The sequence below is a fragment of the Mesoplodon densirostris genome, chromosome 19 (assembly GCF_025265405.1).
Source record: "Mesoplodon densirostris isolate mMesDen1 chromosome 19, mMesDen1 primary haplotype, whole genome shotgun sequence".
NCBI lineage: Eukaryota > Metazoa > Chordata > Mammalia > Artiodactyla > Ziphiidae > Mesoplodon > Mesoplodon densirostris.
In genome coordinates, this window is record NC_082679.1 from 54,247,205 (window position 1) to 54,269,623 (window position 22,419).

The window sequence follows — 22,419 nt, forward strand, 5'->3', positions numbered from 1 at the left end:
CCCTATAAACCTATGAAGCCAACGTGGGAATAAAAATACAGAATATTTCATCACCTTCAAAGGTTCTGAGTGCCCTGTTTCAGTCTATTGCTCCCCAAGAGGCAAGTACTCTTCTGATATCTCTCATTATAAGTTAGTTTTGATTGTTTTTGAACTTTATGTAAATGGAATGATTTGGTATTTATTCCTTATGAGTCTGGATTCTTTCACTAAACATAATGTTTTTGAAATACATCCATGTTGTGTGAATTAATAGTCCATCCTTTTTTAATTGCTGAGTAGAAATACTTCACATCAGTAGACCGTGGTTTGTTTATCCATTCTCTTGTTGTGGTGGGTTCAATAATGGCCCCCATTCCTCTCACTGAGAAGTGAGGTCTGTGTCTCCATCCTTGAATATGGGTTTTGTGCTTGCTGACAATAGAAACTGGAAGCTTCTACTGCCTGTTTCTTGGGGCACTTACTCTTGGAATACGACAACCATACTGTGCAAAAGCGCATGCAGCAGTGTGGAGAGGCCCAGGCAGAGAGGGATTGCAGCCTCCAGCAGTATTCAATTATTAAAACAATTGTTTTTTTTAGCTCGATAATTTGAATTTTATTTACTTTAAGTTTACAGATCCCTCATAAAATCCACTATCTCTAAACTCATTCAATTTATCTTTTTCTTTCAATTATTTAACATATTTATAACACTTGTTTTAAAGTCTTTGTCTGTAGATTTTAGAGTCATTAGTAAGTCTTTAAAAAAATTATTTATGGGGCCTCCCTGGTGGCGCAGTGGTTAAGAGTCCGCCTGCCGATGCAGGGGATACGGGTTCGTGCCCCGGTCTGGGAGGATCCCATATGCCGCGGAGCGGCTGGGCCCGTGAGCCATGGCCGCTGGGCCTGCGCATCCGGAGCCTGTGCTCCGCAACGGGAGAGGCCACAACAGTGAGAGGCCCACATACCGCAAAAAGAAAAAAAAAAAATTATTTATGTATTTTTATTTGGTCGTGCCAGGTCTTAGTTGCGGCAGGTGGGCTCCTTAGTTGTGGCATGTGGGCTCCTTAGTTGTGGCATACAAACTCTTAGTTGCAGCATGCATGTGGTATCTAGTTCCCTGACCAGGGATTGAACCTGGGTCCCCTGCATTGAGAGTGTGGAGTCTTAACCACTGTGCCACCAGGGAAGTCCCAGTAAGTCTTTCTTTATTGAATTTCCTACTCTTGATTATGGGTCAGTTCACCTGCTTCTTTACATGTCTTATAAAGTTTTATTGTATACCGGTCATTAAAGGACAGTCATAAGTGAAATATGATGATTTTTCTTCTTTTCTCTATTCTCAGAGAGTGCAAGAACTTCCTTCAACCAGGCAGCCAATACCAGGTCTATTCTTTTAGATTCCACTTACTTCAATCTGGGTCAGAGCTGGATTACAATTGCAGTTAGTTTTAGTTTATAGCTGATTCAATTATAATTTAGGAGATCTCACTTTGTCCTTCAGCTCAACCACCAACTTACTTTATTTATTATTAATTAATTAATTTTAATTAAAAATTTTATTGTAGTAACATTATATAAATTTATATGTATAACATTATATATATTATAACATTATGTTTCACGTGTACAACATTATATTTCTACTTCTGTATACATTATAGTGTGCTCACCACCCCAAATTTTTAATTTAATTTAATTTTTTTATTGAAGTATATAGTTGATTTACAATATAGTGTTAATTTCTGCTGTACAGCAAAGTGATTCAGTTATACATATATATATATAGATAGATTCTTTTTTTAATATTCTTTTCCATTATGGTTTATCATAAGACATTGAATATAGCTCTCTGTGCTATACAGTAGGACCTTGTTGTTTAACCTCCTACTCCATCCCTCCCCCAACCCCTTCCCCCTTGGCAACCACCAGTCTGTTCTCTATGTCCATGAGTCTGTTTCTCTTTCATCGATAGGTTCATTTGTGTCATATTTTAGATTCCACATATAAGAGATATCATATGTCTTTCTCTTTCTGACTTACTTCACTTAGTATGATAATCTCTAGTTGTATCCATGTTGCTGCAAAAGGCATTATTTCATTCTTTTTTATGGCTGAGTAGTATTCCATTGTAAATATGTACCACATCTTCTTTATCCATTCATCTGTCGATGGACATTTAGGTTGTTTCCATTTCTTAGCTATTGTGAATAGTGCTGCTATGAACATAGGGGTGCATGTATCTTTTTGAATTAGAGTTTTGTCTAGATATATGCCCAGGAATGGAGTTGCTGGATCATATGGTAATTCTATTTTTAGTTTTCTGAGGAATCTTCATACTGTTTTTCATAGTGGCTGCACCAACTTACATTCCCACCAACAGTGTAGGATGGTTCCCTTTTCTCCATATCCTCTGCAGCATTTGTTATTTGTAGAGGTTTTTTTTTTTGTTTTTTTGTTTTTTTTTTTTTTTTTTTTTTTGCGGTACGCGGGCCTCTCACTGTCGTGGCCTCCCCCGTTGCGGAGCACAGGCTCCGGATGCGCAGGCCCAGCGGCCATGGCTCACGGGCCCAGCCACTCCGCGGCATATGGGATCCTCCCAGACCGGGGCACGAACCCGTATCCCCTGCATCGGCAGGCGGACTCTCAACCACTTGCGCCACCAGGGAGGCCCTGTAGAGTTTTTAATGATGGCTATTCTGACTAGTATGAGGTGGTACCTCATTGTAGTTTTTTTTTTTTTTTGCAGTACACGGGCCTCTCACTGTTGTGGCTTCTCCCGTTGCAGAGCACAGGCTCCGGACGCGCAGCACGCCAGCCACTCTGCGGCATGTGGGATCTTCCCGGATCGGGGCACGAACCCGTGTCCCCTGCATCGGCAGGCGGACTCTCAGCCACTGCGCCACCAGGGAAGCCCCTCATTGTAGTTTTGATTTGCATTTCTTTAATAATGTTGAGCATCTGTTCATGTGCCTATTGGCCATTTGTATTTCTTCTTTGGAGAAATATCTATTTAGGTCTTCTGCCCATTTTTTGATTGGGTTTTTTTGCTTTGCTGTTGCTGAGTTGTATGAGCTGTTTGTATATTTTGGAAATTAAGCCCTTTTTGGTCGCATCATTTGCAAATATTTTCTCCCCTTCAGTTGGTTGTCTTTTCGTTTTGTTTATGGTTTCCTTTACTGGGTGAAAGCTTGTAAGTTTGGTTAGGTCCCATTTGTTTATTTTTGTTTTTATATCTATTGCCTTGGGAGACTGACCTAAGAAACAATTGGTATGATTTATGTCAGAGAATGTTTTGCCTATGATCTCTTCTAGGAGTTTTATGGTGTCAGGTCTTATGTTTAAGTCTTTAAGCCATTTTGAATTTATTTTTGTGTATGGTGAGATGGTGTATTCTAACTTCATTGGTTTACATGAGGCTGTCCAACTTTCCTGACACTACTTGCTGAAGAGACTTTTTCCCATTGTATATTCTTGCCTCCTTTGTTGAAGATTAATTGACCATAGGTGTGTGGGTTTACTTCTGGCCTCTCTATTCTGTTCCATTGATCCATATGTCTGTTTTTGTGCCAATACCATGCTGTTTTGATTACTGTAGCTTTGTAGTATTATCTGAAGTCTGGGAGAGTTATGCCTCCTGCTTTGTTCTTTTTTCCTCAGGATTGCTTTGGCAATTCTGGGTCTTTTATGGTTCCATATAAATTTTAAGATTATTTGTTCTAGTTCTGTGAAAAATGTCATGGGTAATTTGATAGGGATTACATTAAATCTGTAGATTGCTTTGGGTAGTATGGCCATTTGAACAATATTAATTCTTCAAATCCAAGAGCATGGGATATCTTTCCATTTCTTTGAGTCATCTTCAGTTTCCTTTATTAATGTTTTATAGTTCTCAGCAAATAAGTCTTTCACCTCATTGGTCAGGTTTATTCCTAAGTATTCTATTTTTGGGGGTGTGATTTTAAAAGGTACTTTCTTTACATTCCCTTTCTGATATTTCATTGTTAGCATAAAGAAATGCAACTGATTTCTGAATGTTAATCTTGTATCCTGCTACCTTGCTGGATTCATTTATCAGTTCTAGTAGTTTTTGTGTGGAGTCTTTGGTGTTTTCTATATATAGTATCATGTCATCTCATATAATGACAATTTTACCTCTTCCCTTCCAATTTATTTATTTATTTATTTTAAAAATATTTATTTATTTATTGGCTGCGCCAGGTCTCTGTTGCAGCACACAGAATCTTCGTTGCAGCACGTGGACTTCTTAGTTGCAGCATGCGGGATCTTTAGTTGTGGCATGTGGACTTCTCAGTTGTGGCATGTGGATTTCCTACTTGTGGCGTGCATGTGGGATCCAGCTCCCTGACCAGGGATAGAACCTGGGCCCCCTGCACTGGGAGCATGGTGTCCCATCCACTGGACCACCAGGGAAGTCCCCCCTTCCAATTTAAATACCTTTTATTTCTTTTTCTTGTCTTACTGTTGTACTTGTCTGACTCCAGTACTTTTGTGTACACTATAGTGTGCTCACCACCAAAAATCCATCCATCTGTTGATTCCCTTCACCCATTTCACCCACCCCACCCTTCCCCTCTGGTAACTACAACTCTGTGTGGTTGTTATTTTTTGTTTTGTTGGTTTAGTTTGGTTTGTTCATTTATTTTTATTTGCAGCTACATGGATGGACATAGAGATTTTCATACTGAGTGAAGTGAGGCAGAGAAAGACAAATATCATATGATATTACTTATATGTGGAATCTAAAAAAACAGTACAAATGAACTTATTTACAAAACAGAAATAGAGTCACAGATGGAGACAACAAACTTATGGTTACCAAGGGGGAAAAGGGGGAGGGATAAATTGGGAATTGGGATTGACATACACACACTACTATATAAAAAATAGATAACTAATAAGAACCTACTGTATAGCACAGGGAACTCTATTCAATACTCTGTAATGACCTATATGGGAAAAGAATCTAAAAAAGAGTATATATATATATATATATATATATATATATATGTATAACTGATTCACTTTGCTGTACAGCAGAAACTAACACAACATTGTAAATCAACTATACTCCAATAAAAATTAATCAAAAACTTTAATTTTTTTATAGCCCACATATGAGTGAAATCATATTATATTTGTCTTTCTCCATCTGACTTATTTCACTTAACATAATACCTTTAAGGTCCAGCCATGTTGTCACAAATGGCAAAATCTCATCTTTTTTTTTTTTTTATGGCTGAGGAGTATTCCATTGTATATATGTGTATCACATCTTCTTTATCCATTCATTCATTGATAGACACTTAGGTTGTATGCTTACCATAAAGCTCCTAGAAGAAAACATAGGCAGTACGCTCTTTGACATGGGTCTTAGCAATATGTTTTTTGCATGTCTCCTCAGTCAAGGGAAACAAAATCAAAAATAAACACGTGAGACCTAATCAAACGAAAAAGCTTCTGCACAGCAAAGGAAACCATTGACAAGGTGAAAAGACAACCTACTGAATGGGAGAATATATTTGCAAATCATATCTCAGATAAGGGGTTAATATTCCAAAATATGTAAAGAACTCATACAACACGATGACAAAAAACCAAACAATCCAATTAAAAAGTGGGCAGAGGAGCTGAACAAACAGTCTTCCAAAGAAAACGTGCAGATGGCCAACAGGCACATGAAAAGATGTTCAACATCACTAATTATAAAGGAAATGCAAATCAAAACCACGACAAGATATCACCTCATGCCCGTTAGAATGGCTATCATCAAAAAGGAAAGAAATGACAAGCGTTGGGGAGGTTGTGGAAAAAAGGAAACCCTCCTACACTGTTGGTGGGAATGTAAATTGGTGTAGCCACTATGGAAAACAGTATGGAGAGTCCTCAAAAAATTAAGGATAGAAGTATCATTGATCCAGCACTTCTGAATATTTATCCAAAGAATATGAAAACTCCTATTTGATAAGATATGTGCACTCCTATGTTAATCACAGCATTATTTACAATAGCCAAGATAGGGAAACCCCCAATGTTCTTTACTACTCTTGCTACAACTAAGGGACAAATTAATCCTTTTGATTTTCCCAAGTTTGAACTTGAAAGGTTTGATTTTTAGCTTAGTTGCTTATGATTTACTTACGGATTCAAGTTTTACAGGGTCCTGGGATCTGAGCACCATGAAATGGCCAAAATTTTTTCTGTCTTTTAGCTAGCCCTGTCCTCATAATTATTTCTGCTACTTTCTCAGAAAAATTCCTAGCGGGTGGTAGATTGGAGATATGTTGGCCTGAACAGTTCTTTTTTTTTTTTTTTTCTTTTTTCTTTTTGCGGTATGCGGGCCTCTCACTGTTGTGGCCTCTCCCGTTGCGGAGCACAGGCTCCGGACGCGCAGGCCCAGCGGCCATGGCTCACGGGCCCAGCCGCTCCGCGGCATATGGGATCCTCCCAGACCGGGGCACGAACCCGTATCCCCTGCATCGGCAGGCGGACTCTCAACCACTGCGCCACCAGGGAGGCCCTGAACAGTTCTTTTTGTATTTGAGCTATCATAGATTCTGTCTTTTGCCTGTCCTCACTGTTAAAACCTGCTGGTTTCTCCTAATCCCTCTCCCTTCCATCTCTGGCAAGTTTGCTTGGAATTTGCAAAGTCAGATTGGAATTTGCTGCTAAGTGTGGAAGCATCTGTGGCTCTTTGCTTGTCTCTCTCTGGATCATAGTTCATTAACGCTTCTTTGCTTTTTTGTCACGGCTCTTTGATAGCTTTATAGAAAAGTAATTTTGTTTTTCTTGTTGTTACCATGGAGACGATGGTCTTTTGCACTGTTCTACATCCTAATCAGAAACAGAACTCCCTCAACAACTTTAAAGCTTTTATTCTTTTCTTTTTTTACATTTATTGTGCACTTTATTTCTATTATTATTACATTGTAATATATAATGAAATAATTATACAGTTCACCATAATGCAGAATCAGTGGGAGCCCTGAGCTTGTTTTCCTGCTACTAGATGGTCCCATCTGGGGGCGATGGGAGAAAGTGATACCGGACGTGTGTTGCTTATGTCCAGTCTACTCCGTGATCTCGTTTTGCTTGCTGTCACTGCAGAAAACCCTGCTTCACAAGGATAGAACGTTGGAAATGGAAGCAGGCTTTTCATTGCTTTTGTGGCAATCTCAGGATACTCTGCCTTGACTTTAATCCAGAATGTATGGAGATTTGAAGTTGGCTCAAACATACTTTTTTTTTTTTTTTTTTTGCGGTACGCGGGCCTCTCACTGTTGTGGCCTCTCCCGTTGTGGAGCACAGGCTCCGGAAGCGCAGGCTCAGCAGCCATGGCTCATGGGCCCAGCCGCTCCGCGGCATGTGGGACCCTCCCGGACCGGGGCACGAACCCGTGTCCCCTGAATCGGCAGGCGCACTCTCAACCACTGCGCCACCAGGGAAGCCCTCAAACATACTTTTAAAGCCACCATCATTTGTGATCTCAAGCAGTTGATCCTCTTCTAGCACAGACAAAATCGATTCACCTGGCTTATTCACAAATGGGTCATGGATCCATTCCTTACCTGTTCAGGAGTCTTTTGTGGTTGGGAAGTAATGCTCAAACTCTTTTTTTTTTTTTTTGCGGTACGCAGGCCTCTCACTGTCGTGGCCTCTCCCATTGCAGAGCACAGGCTCCGGACGCGCAGGCTCAGCGGCCATGGCTCATGGGCCCAGCTGCTCCGCGGCATGTGGGACCCTCCCGGACCGGGGCATGAACCCGTGTCCCCTGCATCGGCAGGTGGACTCTCAACCACTGCGCCACCAGGGAAGCCCTCAAACTCTTTTGAAAGCTGAGATAGGTGAGCAGTTTGGAAGGTTTCATGGCTTTGTTGGATAGCCGGTAGCCACATATACAAAGTGGGCTTGGATAATGTGAATCACCTGTTGCAATGAATTTAAGTAGGACTTTTGGTATTTTCTTTTAAATGCAGCTTTCTTTTTGTGGGCAGTCTTAGAGTCTTCTGCTGTCTCATCATTGGGTCTTTCCCCCTTTTCAAAGAAGCTCTCCAGAGACATTTGTTTTTTACTCATTTTGGCTAGGGTTAGCTTGTGGGCTCACCAAAACTGACTGAGACAAGTGCACAGTGTGGGAAAGAGGCGCGGACGAGGTGGTAAATAAAGTGATGGACGGGCTACGCATGGACTAAAATAAGTGTCGGATTCTGACTTAAAGCCTGCCACCAGCTGCAGCTGTACTATTGAAGTACATCAACTCACTTGCCACTATAAAGCCTGCCAACAGATGCAGCTTAATTGTCACTTGACGCTCACTGATAGGGTTTTTTTTTAACGTCTATTGGCGTATAATTGCTTTACAATGGTGTGTTAGTTTCTGCTGTATAAGAAAGTGAATTGGCTATGCATAAACATATATCCGCATATCTCCTCCCTCTTGTGTGTCCCTCCCACCCTCCCTATCCCACCCCTCTAGGTGGACACAAAGCACCTAGCTGATCTCCCTGTCCTATGTGGCTGCTTCCCACTAGTAAAGCCTTTATTATTTTATAATTTTAGACTTTGGGATCAGTTCTGTGATTTATAAAGTTTGTATTACAGGATTCCTTTACATATTAAGCAGAAAGTAGAAGGGTACTGGGCATGTAATTGGAATTTCTGAACTACCAAATCTATTTATTTATTTTGTGATTCTTTTCATGTTTCTCACAAGGGAGAAAGTGATTGATAGTGAGATATCAAGAGACACACATCCCTTTAAAGTAGGTAAAGGATAAAGGATTTAACAGCATGGTGATGGCTATACCGAGTTGGAGACTCAGGAGTATTCTTCCCTTTGGAGGGGCAGTTTCCACAGCCTTAGACAATGACACAGCTTGTATGTGGAGAGGCGCTTCATAGGCAGGCAGGTTTTTTCAGGAAGCTCAACCTGGGTCCGAGAAGAAGGCCAGTCTGCCCCTCTGGCCTTTATGTTCCTGTGACTATACAGAGAAGCACCTGTCATTCTAAGTCTGTGTTATGTGTTTACCTGCTGCTCTGGGGAATCAGGAAAAACTTAAGTTAACCCTGTTGGTTGTCCTCGGGGTGTTATGTCCATCTTTTATCACTTTGGGTGCATTTCAGTCCTAGCACCCTTCTGGGAACATACAACATGCTGTACGGAATCAGAGATTGCTTTTTATCACTCCTGGGATCTGATTATCCCACATAGAAATGGGCTGAAGGACTTTCTTTTTTTTGTTGTTTTTTTTTGTGGTATGCGGGCCTCTCACTGTTGTGGCCTCTCCCGTTGCGGAGCACAGGCTCCGAACGCGCAGGCTCAGCGGCCACGGCTCACAGGCCCAGCCACTCCGCGGCATGTGGGATCCTCCCGGACCGGGGCACGAACCCATGTCCCCTGCATCGGCAGGCGGACTCTCAACCACTGCGCCACCAGGGAAGCCCCTGAAGGACTTTCTTAAGTCCTATCTTGACACAAGTAAGAAATTTGCACTCTCTCAGCATCTAATTGTACATATTAAATACGTGAAGTTTTTGTATACCTCATAAAGCTGCAAGAAATAAACTCTATCAACATCAGATTTCTCACAAATAAAGTGGACTTAATAATAAACTCACTGCTAGTGATGGTAAAGATAATAGATGAACTTGCCTTTAAAAATGTAGAGTCCTAGTCATATTGAGATGGGAGGAGATTTCATAGGGCTTTTGGATTTGGGTGTGACACAGTGATTGTGTGACCCATTTGCAAACCCTCTCAGGTAAAAAAAAGGTTTTAGGTGATTGTAGTAATAGATTTGGCTGTTTCAGGTTCTGAGATGTAGGGGGAAGTTCCTCTCCATTCACAAGGAGACACTGAGTATAAGGGATGGAGAAGCAAATGCAAAGAGAGAAAGGGGAGAAATTTGATTTGGTCCAGATTTGGCCAAAGTTTTTGAAGTATTATGGTGTTTTACTTTATGCTTTAAGTAATTGGAAACTATAGAAGGATTTTAAGAGCGGAGCTTTATATTCTCTATTTTTTCCTGAGACTGTACTTTTCTCATTTGTCTTGTACCTGTGCCACATCTATTCTTTCTGCATCTTTCAGTAAAGCATTTTAGAGCTAAATTAGCTAGGTTTAAATTATGTTTAATATTGACAAATGTTTGATATTGCTATTGCTTGAGATTTGTATATTTACACATCTATAATCTGTCTTCAAATCGTTATTTTTTAAAGTTGCATTGAAATGCATCAGTTTTGAAGGAAGACATACAAATAGCCAAATGGTATATGAAAAGGTGCTCAACATCACCAGTAATCAGGGAAATGCAAATCAAAACCACAATAAGATATCACCTCACACCTGTCAGGATGGCTATAATTTAAAAAAAACAGGGGGGCCGCCATCAGAGCCGCCATCTTGTGGGAGCGAAACCAGCGCCTGCCTCAGGGTAGCAGCTGCGCCGGCCGCCGAGGGTTTCTCTGGCCAGTGTTGCTCCCACGGGTCTACAGCATGGGGCATATTTTTGCAAACCTCTTCAAGGGCCTTTCTGGCAAAAAAGAAATGTGCGTTCTCATGGTGGGCCTAGATGCTGTGGGAAAGACCACCACCCTGTACAAACTGAAGCTGGGTGAAATCATGACCACCATTCCCACTCTAGGCTTCAGCGTGGAAACCGTGGAATATAAGAACATCAGCTTCACTGTGTGGGACATGGGAGGCCAGGACAAGATCCGGCCTCTGTGGCACCACTACTTCCAGAACACACAAGGTCTCATCTTCATGGTTGACAGCAAGGACAGAGAGCGTGTGAATGAGGCCCGAGAGGAGCTTATGAGGATGCTGGCAGAAGACGCGCTCAGGGATGCCGTTCTGCTCAGAGTTTGCTAACAAACGGGACCTCCCCGATGCCATGAATGCAGCTGAGATCACAGACAAGCTGGGTCTGCACTCTTTGTGCCACAGGAACTGGTACATTCAGGCCACCTGTGCCACCAGCGGGGACGGGCTCTATGAGGGACTGGACTGGCTGTCCAATCAGCTCCGGAACCAGAAGTGAGCTGTACTCCTCTCTCCTCCCCTCCACTCCCTCCTTCTGCCTTGGTTTACTCTCATGTGGCAAACGTGCCCCTGGGGGGTGAGTGCCAGAAGCTGCCTCCATGGTCGGTCACAGTGTGCTTCACCATGCTGTAAATGTGCAGACGCAGCCTGCACCTGGGTTTTTATTTAATGTAAATAGTTTTTGTTTCCAATGAGGCAGTTTCTGGTACTCCTATGCAATATTACTCAGCTTTTTTTTTTATTATAAAAAGAAAACCAACCCACTGTTTAGTACTGAGAAGGGATTTTAGGCACACGGGTCATCCAGGAGTCGCTGTGTCAGACAAGCCCGATGCTCCTCCTCTGGGCTTTAGATCTGTGTTGAGATCCATTTTGGTGGTTGGTTTTTAACCCAAACTCAGTGCATTTAAAAAAAAGTTACAAGTAGGGCTTCGCTGGTGACACAGTGGATGAGAGTCCACCTGCCCATGCAGGGTACACGGGTTCGTGCCCCAGTCCACGAAGATCCCACATGCTGCGGAGCAGCTGGGCCCGTGAGCCATGGCCGCTGGGCCTGCGCGTCCGGAGCCTGTGCTCCGCAACGGGAGAGGCCACAACCGTGAGAGGCCCGCATACGGCAAAAAAAAAAAAAAAAAAAAAAAGTTACAAGTACAAGATAAGGAGAACACTTGAACACACAAAAGGGAGAAATGCGCTTAGTGTAGGTTCTGCAGTAATGACCTGAGTCCAGTCCACCAGTGGTCTGTTTCCCGTTGGGAACATGAAACGGGGCAGAACCAGCCATGATCCATTCTGCATGGTCACAATAGGGTCCATGTGATTTGCTCTGTCTTGGGTCATCCCACACCCCATAGCGTTTGTGCTTGCACCTGTGCTTTTATGGCCGTCCAGGAGATGGGCTGGAGGCTGCAGCCGCCGCTCTCAGACCCCTTGGAGGAACCCCAGCCTTTTCCTGGGTCAGCATGGGCACTTTGGTTGGAACGCCCTGGTTTGAGCGGGAGCCCTGCAGTCCCCTTGCTTGCCTGCTCCGGGCTCTCTGGGGTCTCACCAGCAGGAGCGCGGGTGGTCATCCTGAGCCCCAACCCTTTGGAGCCCCTGTCTACGTGCGCTTTCACTCCCTCAGGCTGCAACGGTCAGATTTGCCATCGAAAAATGATAACCTCTACTTTTTTCTTTTGTATTTTGATAAACACTGAAGAAGCTGGAGCTGTTAAACTTTATCTTGGGGAAAACCTCAGAACTGGTTTATTTGGTGTTGTGGAACCTCTTACTGCTTTCAAAACAGTTAGTAATCAAGTGTTTTGTATACTTGTTTTCAGTTTTCATTTCGACAAACAAGCACTGTAATTACAGCTATTAGAATAAAATCTCTTAACTAAAAAAATTAAAAAATAAAATAAAATAAAAAAGACAGGGGACTTCCCTGGTGGTCCAGTGGCTAAGACTGTGCTCCCAACACAGGGGCCCAGGGTTTGATCCCTGGTCAGGGAATTAGGTCCCACATGTCACAACTAAGAGTTCACATGCCGCAACTAAAAAAGATCCCACATGCTGCAACTAAAGATTCTGCATGCCACAACTAAAGATCCCACATGCCAGAAGGAAGATCCTGCACATGGCAATGAAAATCCCGTGTGCCCAACTAAGACCCGATGCTGCCAAGTAAATAAATAAATATTTTAAGAAATATTAAAATAAAGAAAAACAACAAACAAACCAAAAAACAAAAGATACGTGTCGGGAGAATGAGAAGAAGAGGGAACCTTTGTGCACTACTGCTGGGAATGTAAATTGGTGCAGCCACTGTGGAAAACAGTATGCAGTTTCTCAAAATAAAGTAGAACTACCCTATGATCCAGCAATACCATTCTGGGTATATGTTAAAAGGAAATTAAATCAGTATTTCGAATAGAGATCTTTACTCTTATGTTCATTGTAGCATTATTCACGATAGCCAAGACATGGAAGCAACCTAAATGCCATCAAAAGATGTATGGCTAAAGAAAATATGGCAAAAACATAAAATGAAATGTTATTCAAGCTTAAAAAAGAAGGAAATCCTGCCATTTGTGACAATATGGATGAACCTGGAGGGCATTATGCTAAGAGAAATAAGCCAGACAGCAGGAAAAATACTGCATGATACCACTTACAAGAGGAAAGTAAATCATAGAAGCAGTGAGTTGGAACTGTGGTTGCTAGGGACTGGGGTTGGGGAAAATGGGGAGGTATTAGTCAAAGGGTACAAAGTTTCAGTTATACAAGATGAATAAGTCCTAGATATCTACTGTATAACATAGTGCCTATAGTTAACAACACTGTATTATATACTTAAAAATTTGGTAAGAGGATAGATCTTATGTTAAATGTTCTTATCCCCCCAAAAAATGATAAGTAAGGAGGGTGTGAGGAAACTTTTGGAGGTGATGGATAGGTTTATGGCATAGATTGTGGTGATGGTTTCATGGGTGTATACTTATCTCCAAGCTTATCAAGTCATGTGCATTAAATACGTACAGCTTTTTGTATGTCAATCATACCTCAATAAAGTGGTTTAAAAATGTGTTTATCTTGCAATCTGCTTTGCAGCATCACCAGATCTACCACCTGTGGAAGTGTATCAAGTGCTCTGGCTTCTGAGAAGTTAAACTCTGATGTGTATACTAATTCAGGGACTGAAAACAGTAATAACTACATGTTGATTCACATACATAAATACATGGTTATACAGAGAGGACATTGTTAGACGCAGTCAGTTACTTGGTTAGTCCCTCACCTCCAGGAGGTTTCAATCTATAAGAGACTAATGTGAGCTATAACCTGGGTGAGTCACAAGTGGAGTTGGGGGCTGTTAAGTTTTGCTGCAAATGAATCCTAGGATATATCTTCATTCTTATGCAAATGCATCAAAACCAAAATTGTACAGGACAAAATTTAACAGGCAAGGAAGACTTTATTCAAGGCTGTTGCAAAGAGGAGAAAGGCCAGAACTAAAGTCTGAACTTAACTCTGCTGAAACAAAGGGTGGGTGAGTTTTGAATAGCTGGGGAATGGGGGATCATAGGCTGTCTGTATTTGCTAATGGGTCTTTCCCAAAGGAAAAGTAAACTTTCTCTTATCTTCATGACTAGAAGGTAGTTTTACAACTTGGAGCAAAGTGCTCATGGAAGTTGGGCTCCTACCCTCCCACAGAAACTGAGAGATTGGGGGGCTTGATGTTAGTGTTTCAAAGTGATGGCTCCTAGCTCCTGGAGGAAGATATTCCTTGAAGGTACAAGGAGTTAGAGGCTTTTAAAAGGATTTACTTATCAAATGGGCAAAGAAAGAATTTATAAGTTTATAAAGAAAATCCTCTGAGGAAAGGGAGGTCAGGGTGTATAGTCTGGAAGAAGCCTGACTAAAGTTTCTTCAAGCTGGACCTCTTGGTCATCTGCATGCTTGAATATTTTATGTAAACCACACTGTGGCCACATTTTATGTTAATTCAATGATAAGATGATAACAAAACAGCACTTGATAGAACTTTACGGTTTGCAAAGCCTTTTCTCATATGCCATTTTAAAAAATTTTCACAGCCACCCCATGAATAGTATATAATTGTTATATCCAGTCTCTATATGAGAAACTTGTTTCTCAGCAATATTAAATGAATGAACAGAATCATGTAGCTGGCTAATGGTAGAAGAGGTGTTTTAAGGCATCTGACTCCTGTGCCCTTTCCAGCCCATACTTCTTATTTAAGGGAAATCTGTGATAAAATCTGTGTTCTTCTGAAAAACAAAGGAAGCAGTTGGTCTAACATTTTATATTTTTTTAAATTCAAGATTTCTGGGACTTCCCTGGTGGCGCAGTGGTTATGCAGGGCACATGGATTCAATCCCTGGTCCAGGAAGATCCCACATGCCGTGGAGCAAGTAAGCCTGTGCACCACAACTACTGAAGCCCGCGTGCCTAGAGCCCATGCTCCGCAACAAGAGAAGCCACCGCAATGAGAAGCCCGTGCACCACAATGAAGAGTAGCCCCCGGGAGAGTAGCCCCTGCTTGTCACAACTAGAGAAAGCCAGAAAGCCTGTGTGCTGCAATGAAGACCCAATGAGCCAAAAATTAAATAAAATTTAAAAAAATTCAAGATTCCTGTGTTTTATTTCTTTAAATTGTATTAATATAATAGAGAAGCAAAATAGAGAAACTTGTAAGATAAGTAGAGAGTCATGTCAATTCTCTATTAAAAATTAGTTTAATCTGTAAGAGTATTATTTAGAAAAGGTAACTAATGAAAACGAATTTTTACTTGCCATAAATATCTATAGCTCAATGATTTCTTCTTATGCTCACTAAACATGTTTCCTAGAGTTTTTAAAGTTTCTGTCCTAAAAATATTTTATGGGATAGGCCCTAAAATTTTAGCACAAACAAAGGAAGATGGAGACTTTTAGTTCAGGTGTGAGTTTTAATTTCATGAGCTATTTAACAGCTTCCAAATGGAATTTCTCAGTGGCCAGAATCAAATACAAAGGTTTTCTTTGTCATGGTTTCAACTTAACTTGAATATGATTTGGACGATGGAGAGAAGGCTTTGTCTAAACGGTACTCTCTAGACCCTCTTGATGCATTTGCATCTGTTTTCGAAGTGTCTCCTTGTTCACCGGCAGTGCCAGGTCACTCCCTATACAATGCAGTCATGGCCTCCACAGCCCTCCTCCCCTTTCTGCGTTGAGCATGTTCTCACTTGAGACTTTCTACTAGGCCTTTATGCCTACTCCTCCTCATTCTTCTCTTTTGAAATTTATTGCAGTTTTGATTTCCTTCCATGGTAATGGGTTATCTTTTATGACTGTGCAGATAAGTGCTTTCATGTGGAGAAACTCTTCAACATTCCTATTGGTCTCCAGATAATAGCTTAGAAGCACTATTCATGGAGGTTCTTAACTTTGTCAATAGTCCAGGACACCTTGTCATCTATTTTACAGGGTCTGATGGTGTTTTCAGTTCCTACAATACAGGTTTGGAATGTTATTGAGGCAAACAGCTCTGCAAGCTTTACAATTAGGTACAGAAGAGGAGGGCATCGATCATTACAAAGCTTGGTTGAAAAGGGAGGATGGGGCAGGTTCATTATGTACAGTATTCTGGTTTCATTATGAGGATAAACACTTGGAGCTGAAAGGTGTCATCTAGTGGCTCCATTGCAGTGGTGCTCAACTGGGGGCTATTTCTCTCTCCCTCTGGGACACTTGGCAATGTCTTGAGTCACAACTGAAGGGGTCATATTACTGGCATCTAATAGGTAGAAGCCAGGGATGCTGGAAAACCTCCCTCCATGCACAAGAAACCCACCCCCCCAACAGAGAGTTATCCAGTCCAAAGTATCAAGTTCCAAGGTTTAGAAGTCTTGCATATCAGCTCTATTTTAATACTACTATTTTATTATGCTATTATAAGTAGTACTCTTCATAGTACTTTTCAGTATCCAATATTTTTCTTGTTTATTTATTTTTCCTGTTGTGTTTCTCCATCTTGCCTGTGTTGGCCACCCGCATTTCTTCATCCCACTGACCAGTGCTCAGTAAGATTTTCCTTATCAGATAATGTACTTATCTCTGTTTCATTAAGGTTTGGTTCTGAGGTTTTGTCTTGTTCTTTTGTTTGGAACATATTCTTTTGTTTCTTCATTCTGCTTGACTCTCTGTTGGTTTCTATGCATTAGATAAAGTAACCAGACTTAAAGGAGTGGCCTTTTGCAGGAGATGAGCCTGATCGTTCAATCCTGCCTCACTCTTGTCTCTCAAACCTTAGTGATTGTCCAAACAGCCTATTTTATGTTTAATGGCTCCTAGTAGATAAGGGTTTGCCAAGACCAGTCTGTGTTACAAAGTGGGGGAAGCTCAGTCAGTACCTAGATTCAGGCTGATTGGAAGCCAGACCCTCAGGCAGTAGATTTTAAAATATGCAACTATAAACAGTGCTGTGGGGCTGAAAGCATAGGCCCCATGGCCACCAGAGCCAGGTGATGTAGAGGTGTCCCCTGGAGGCAGCCTCAAAAATCAGGGCACGCTTTGTGATGACCTAGAGGGGTGGGATAGGGCGGGTGGGAGGGAGGCTTCAGAGGGAGGGCCTATGGGGATATATGTATACATACAGCTGATTCGCTTTGTTGTGCGACAGAAACTAACACAGTATTGTGAAGCAACTATACTCCAATAAAGATCTTAAAAACAAAACAAAACAAAACCCAGGGCACCGGATGTAAAACTGGGGCACCAATCCAGAGTCTGAAAATATTAAATGAAAAATGTCAGACATGATTCATAAATTTTAAATTGCACACCTTTCTGAGTAGCATGAAATCCCATGCCCTCCTGCTCTGTCCCGCCTGTTGTTTACCTAGTAGCCCTCTTGGTTATCAAGTCGACTGTTACTGTGTTACTGAACCACATTTGGGTCTGCGAGCCCATGCACGGTAAAGCCAATCTACTGATACTGGGTTATGGTGAAGGAAAGTGCCCTGTTTACTGTAAAACACCAGACAAGGAGTCCAGGACAGCTAATGTTCGAAAACACCTGAACTCCCTGATGAGTCTCAGGGACACATTTTTAAAGGCAAGGTGAAGGAGGGGACACCCAGGGTATGTGATCAGCTCGGGCACAGTTCTCTGAAAGGTTGATGGTGAGGTAAGAAGGTGATGTCACAGGGGTTAACGTTGTCAATCCCGAGGCTCCAGTCGGTCTGGGGGCTACATGCTCATCACGGTCATCAAGTAGTTAACCTCTTCCACTTGGTGGTGGTTTTAGCATCTGTAAAACAACTCAGGAAACGTTCATCTGATACTGTTATTAGGTACTTCACAGAGGACCCAAAGCAGGGGACTTGTGGGGAGGGGTCTTTCCCGGGAAGGCCCCGTAGGTCCTGCTTGGTTACCACAGCATCACAGTGCTTGTGTTCAGGAAAACCTTATTTTACTTATCAATGGCCCCAAAGCGCACGAGTAGAGATGCTGGCAATTCGGATATACCAAAGAGAAGCCATAAAGTTCTTCCTTTAAGTGAAAAGGTGAAAGCTCTTGATTTAATAAAGGAAAAAATAAGTGCTGAGGTTGCTAAGATCTGGTTAGAACAAATGTTCTGTCTATGAAATTGTGAAGAAAGAAAAAGAAATTTGTGCTAGTTTTGCTGAACCTCAAGCTGCAAAAGATACGGCCACAGTGTGTAAGTGCTTAGTTAAAAGATGGAAAAGGTATTAAATTTGTACAACAAAATATTTAGAGAGAGAGAGAGAGAGACCACATTTATATAACTTTTATTATGGTATATTGTTATAATTGTTGTATTTTATTATTAGTTACTGTTGTTAACCTCTTACTGTAACTAATTTATAAGTTAAACTTTATCAGAGGTACATATGTGTAGGAAAAACTTTATACATAGTGTCTAGAACTACCCTTGATTTCAGGCATCCACTGGAGGGGGGAGGTCTTAAAACAGGGGTCCCCAACCCCCGGGCTGTGATACAGGTCCACAGCCTATTATGAACTGGGCCGCACAGCAGGAGGTGAGCAACGGGTGAGTGAGTGGGTGAAGCTTCATCTGCCGCTCCCCATGGCTCCCCATTGCTGGCATTACTGCCTGAATGATTCCTCCCCCCGAATCTGTGGAAAAATTGTTTTCCACAAAACCAGTCCCTGGTGCCAAGGTTGGGGACTGCTGTCTTAAAACATATCCTCCACAAATAAGGGGGATCTACTTATTTCCTTAGATATCCAATATGTTTTCATGCTCTGTAATGGAATTCATTTTAAACTGCACTTGCCAATTTTTTGGTGTTGGTGTATGAAAATACATTTTTTTGTTTATTGATCTATCCAGAGACATACCTAGCTAAAATAATTTACTAATTCTATTAGTTTGTATGTAGATTCTTTTGATTATTTTTAAATATTCTCGTAAACTGCAAATAATAAAAGTTTTACTTCAAAAAAAAAGAAACCCCAAACAAACGGGACATCAGATATAAAGCTGGGGCACCTGACATAAAACCAGGCACCTGATGTAAAACCATGACACCTGACGTGTTACTTTTGTAAACCTGTGACCTGCCATAAAACTGGGGCACTTGATGTAAACCCCAGGGGCACCTGACGTAAAACCGCTGCCTCACGTAAGCCCGGTGCCTCACGTAAAGCCGGCGCCTGACGTAAAACTGGGCGCCTGACGTAAAACTGGCGTCTGACGTAAGCCCGGGCGCCTGATGTAAAACCACGACACCTAACGTATTACCGAGTACCTGACGTAAACCTGGGACCTGACATAAAACCGGGCGCCTGTCATAAGCCCTACGTCTGACGTAAGTTCTGCGCCTGACGTAAAACCGGGCGCCTGACGTAAAACTGGGCGCCTGACGTAAACCTGGTGCCTGACGTAAAGCTGGCGTCTGAGGTAAAACCGGGTACCTGGTATAAAACCCGGCACCAGTCGTAAAACTGGGGCACTTGACGTAAATCCAGGGCACCTGACGAGAAGCAGGGGCAACAGTTGTAAAGCGGGGGGACCAGATGTAAAACCCAGCACTTTGTGTCAAACCAGGCGCCAGATGTAAACCTGGGCACCAGACTCCCCAGGCGCCTGACATAATGCTGGGGCACCAGAGGTAAAACCGGGCGTCTGACATAAAACTGGGGCACTTGACGTAAAACCAGGTACCTGACACGTGTGAAAACTCCCTCCTGGGAGATCCTGGCCCCGGAAGGAGGGCACAGAGATGCTGCCTGCCAGTCTCCTTCGGAGAGAACACCAGCAGTCTCCCAAATGTGTTAAATCGGAGGCCTGCCCCTCGGGCCGATGCTTCAGGACCAGCAAACAGAGCCTCTCCCCCAGCCGTTGGGGCATACCTGGAGGCGGCTTCCACGCTGGATCCAGGGCTGGTGAGTCTGAGCGCGGGCCTTCCAGAGCTGTCTCTCGGATGGCTGTAGTGCAGGTATCGTGAAGTGATTGGTTTTCAAAGCTAGTTTTGGGGGCTCATGTCTCAGATGCAGGTCTTAAAGGTTGGGGGTGTCCCATGTGGGGTTCAGAGCCTTCACTCCTCAGGGAGAAGCTCAGGGTTTGAGCTCCCTGCTGTGACTGTGGGTTGCCCCTCAGGGGTGGTGCTTATGGCCATCTGTGTCTGGCCTCTCCTACCTGCTCCTTTTCTCCTTCGCCTGAGGCGTAGGTGCTGCTCAGCCAGTTTTCAGTGTGTGTGTGTGTGTTTTTTTTTTTTTTTTTTCAAGAGGAAATTGTTCCATATGTAGTTGCAGGTTTGGTGTGTAGGTCACCGTCTTGGACTGGAATCTCCTTAATAAGATTTTCCTGAACGTTCTGTGTTCCACTGCGGTTATTTCTTTTAATAGGAAACTGAAGCCGAAAGTGTGCCAAAAGATTGTAGTACAACATAGGGGCATTGGTATCAAGATATTGGCATCTTGATTTACAAGCCAGCGTCCCATCCTGCTGGTGTTTTGAATCACTTTAAGGAGGACGGTTTCGTCCACTGGTTTGTGTTTAAACACAGAAATGAAAAGAAACAGGCATCTTCTGTATCCCTAATGTTTCAAGAGAACCTCATATTTCTTAGATTTTCCTGATAGCATTAAATTAGATGCCTGATACAAGAGAACTATGCCTGATTCTCCAGTTTATTTCTCTGTCACACGTCACGTCCTCTTAGTGGTGATAGAAAAAAATAACTTCAGGAAAAGACTTCGTAGCAACCATAGAGTATGTAAATATTTATTCTCAGGGAGTCTAGATAAATTGCTGTAAGAAATTTATAGAAATGGTTTATATATACCTCACAGTTTCGTTTGTCTTTTTCACTTTAATTAGGCATCATCTCTGCTAATAAGCCTTTGCTTGACTTAGACTTTTGGTGACCCCCTACTTCATGGTGAATTCCTGGATTTTCGCTAATGTCCGTCTTGATTACCACTCCTAGGAAACCTGGTTTTATTTTTTCTTCTCCTGTGGTGTATGTAATCAGAAGGGGTTAGTAGCAATTGGCTATCTCTTTTGGAATCAGTTAGATACAACTTAATACTTTCTAAAAACAGAGCAGAAATATTGTACCATGCACTGCAACCACCGATTTGGATAAAATCTTTCTGTTTTAATTTGCACACATTTTATATTACATTTGCATAGTGTTTTGTGACTTTAAGGCATTTTCATTCTTAATCTTTACAGCACCCTTTTTAGGTATGTAGGGAAATGTATTCCTAACCCAGTATGCTTTCGTCTGCATCATACAAATTTATCTCTGAACAGCCCCAACAAGACTGTAAGCTTTTGTAAGGCTGGAAGCACATTTTATACTTAATTGTATCACATCGGTTCCCTTAATAGGAAAAAGTAAATGTGTTTTTGTTGATTTATCCATTGTAAAAAATTAATGCAGGGGAGCTCAAAATACCTAGAAGGCATGCCAGATTTGGCAAACTCTTTTAGGATTAAGCAACTTCTAAATTTTAAGGACCCCCATCAATCAATTCGCAATGTGTGTTTAAAGATGTGAAATCCAGAGAGTTGTTATGAAATACAAGTCTCTCCATGCCTGGTTAAAATTCAGCTTTATTTCATTTAGTGAAAACTGGTCTGTTCCTTATAATGTTGAAGGTAAAATTACAGAGAAATCATCTTGTTATTTACAAATGTAAAGGAATGCAAGAATTGGCTGTCAGCTAGACTCTCCAGGAATTGCTTTATTATTACTTTTAAAATTTTATAAAAATATATAAACGTATGAAGAGACAGTCCATCTGGAAATAACAAGCAAAGTAACAATGCTGTTAGTTTTTTATTACTATCCAGCATTTTTGAATTGATAAAATTTTTAGCCACTTAAAATATTTCATTTACCATGTTTGGGAGTCAGCACAATGTTGAAGGTCATTGGAATAAGATGACATGGATCTGAATCCTGATTGTGTTATTGAGCATTTGTCCCAGTCACTGCAATGAGTGATTATTATACCTGTTTCACGTGATATTTATACAAATTAATTGAGATGATATCATTGCACTTTGTCGATTGAAAGGCATTGCAAAATGTTAGCTATTATTTGTTGGAAGTTTGGGGAATGGTCAACAATGTTTTGTGCAACAAATTACCCCAAAACTTAGTGGTTTGGAAAAAACCACCATTTTATTTGCTCATATTTTTGTGGCTCAGGAATTTGGAAATGGCTTGACGAGCCATTGTTTGGGGTCTGTTGTGCTGCTGTGATCAGATGTTGGTTGTGGCTCCAGTCATCTAAAGGTTTGGCTGGCAGGACATCCAAGATGGCTCATTCACATGACTGGGAGTTGAAGCTGGTGGTTAGCTGGAACCATAGCTGGTATG

At 41.8% G+C, this 22,419-nt stretch overlaps 1 pseudogene; it reads left to right on the forward strand.

Moving 5' to 3' along the window:
• Positions 1–10,501: 10,501 nt before the first annotated feature.
• LOC132480039 (ADP-ribosylation factor 1-like) lies at positions 10,502–11,274 on the forward strand (annotated as a pseudogene).
• Positions 11,275–22,419: the final 11,145 nt, after the last annotated feature.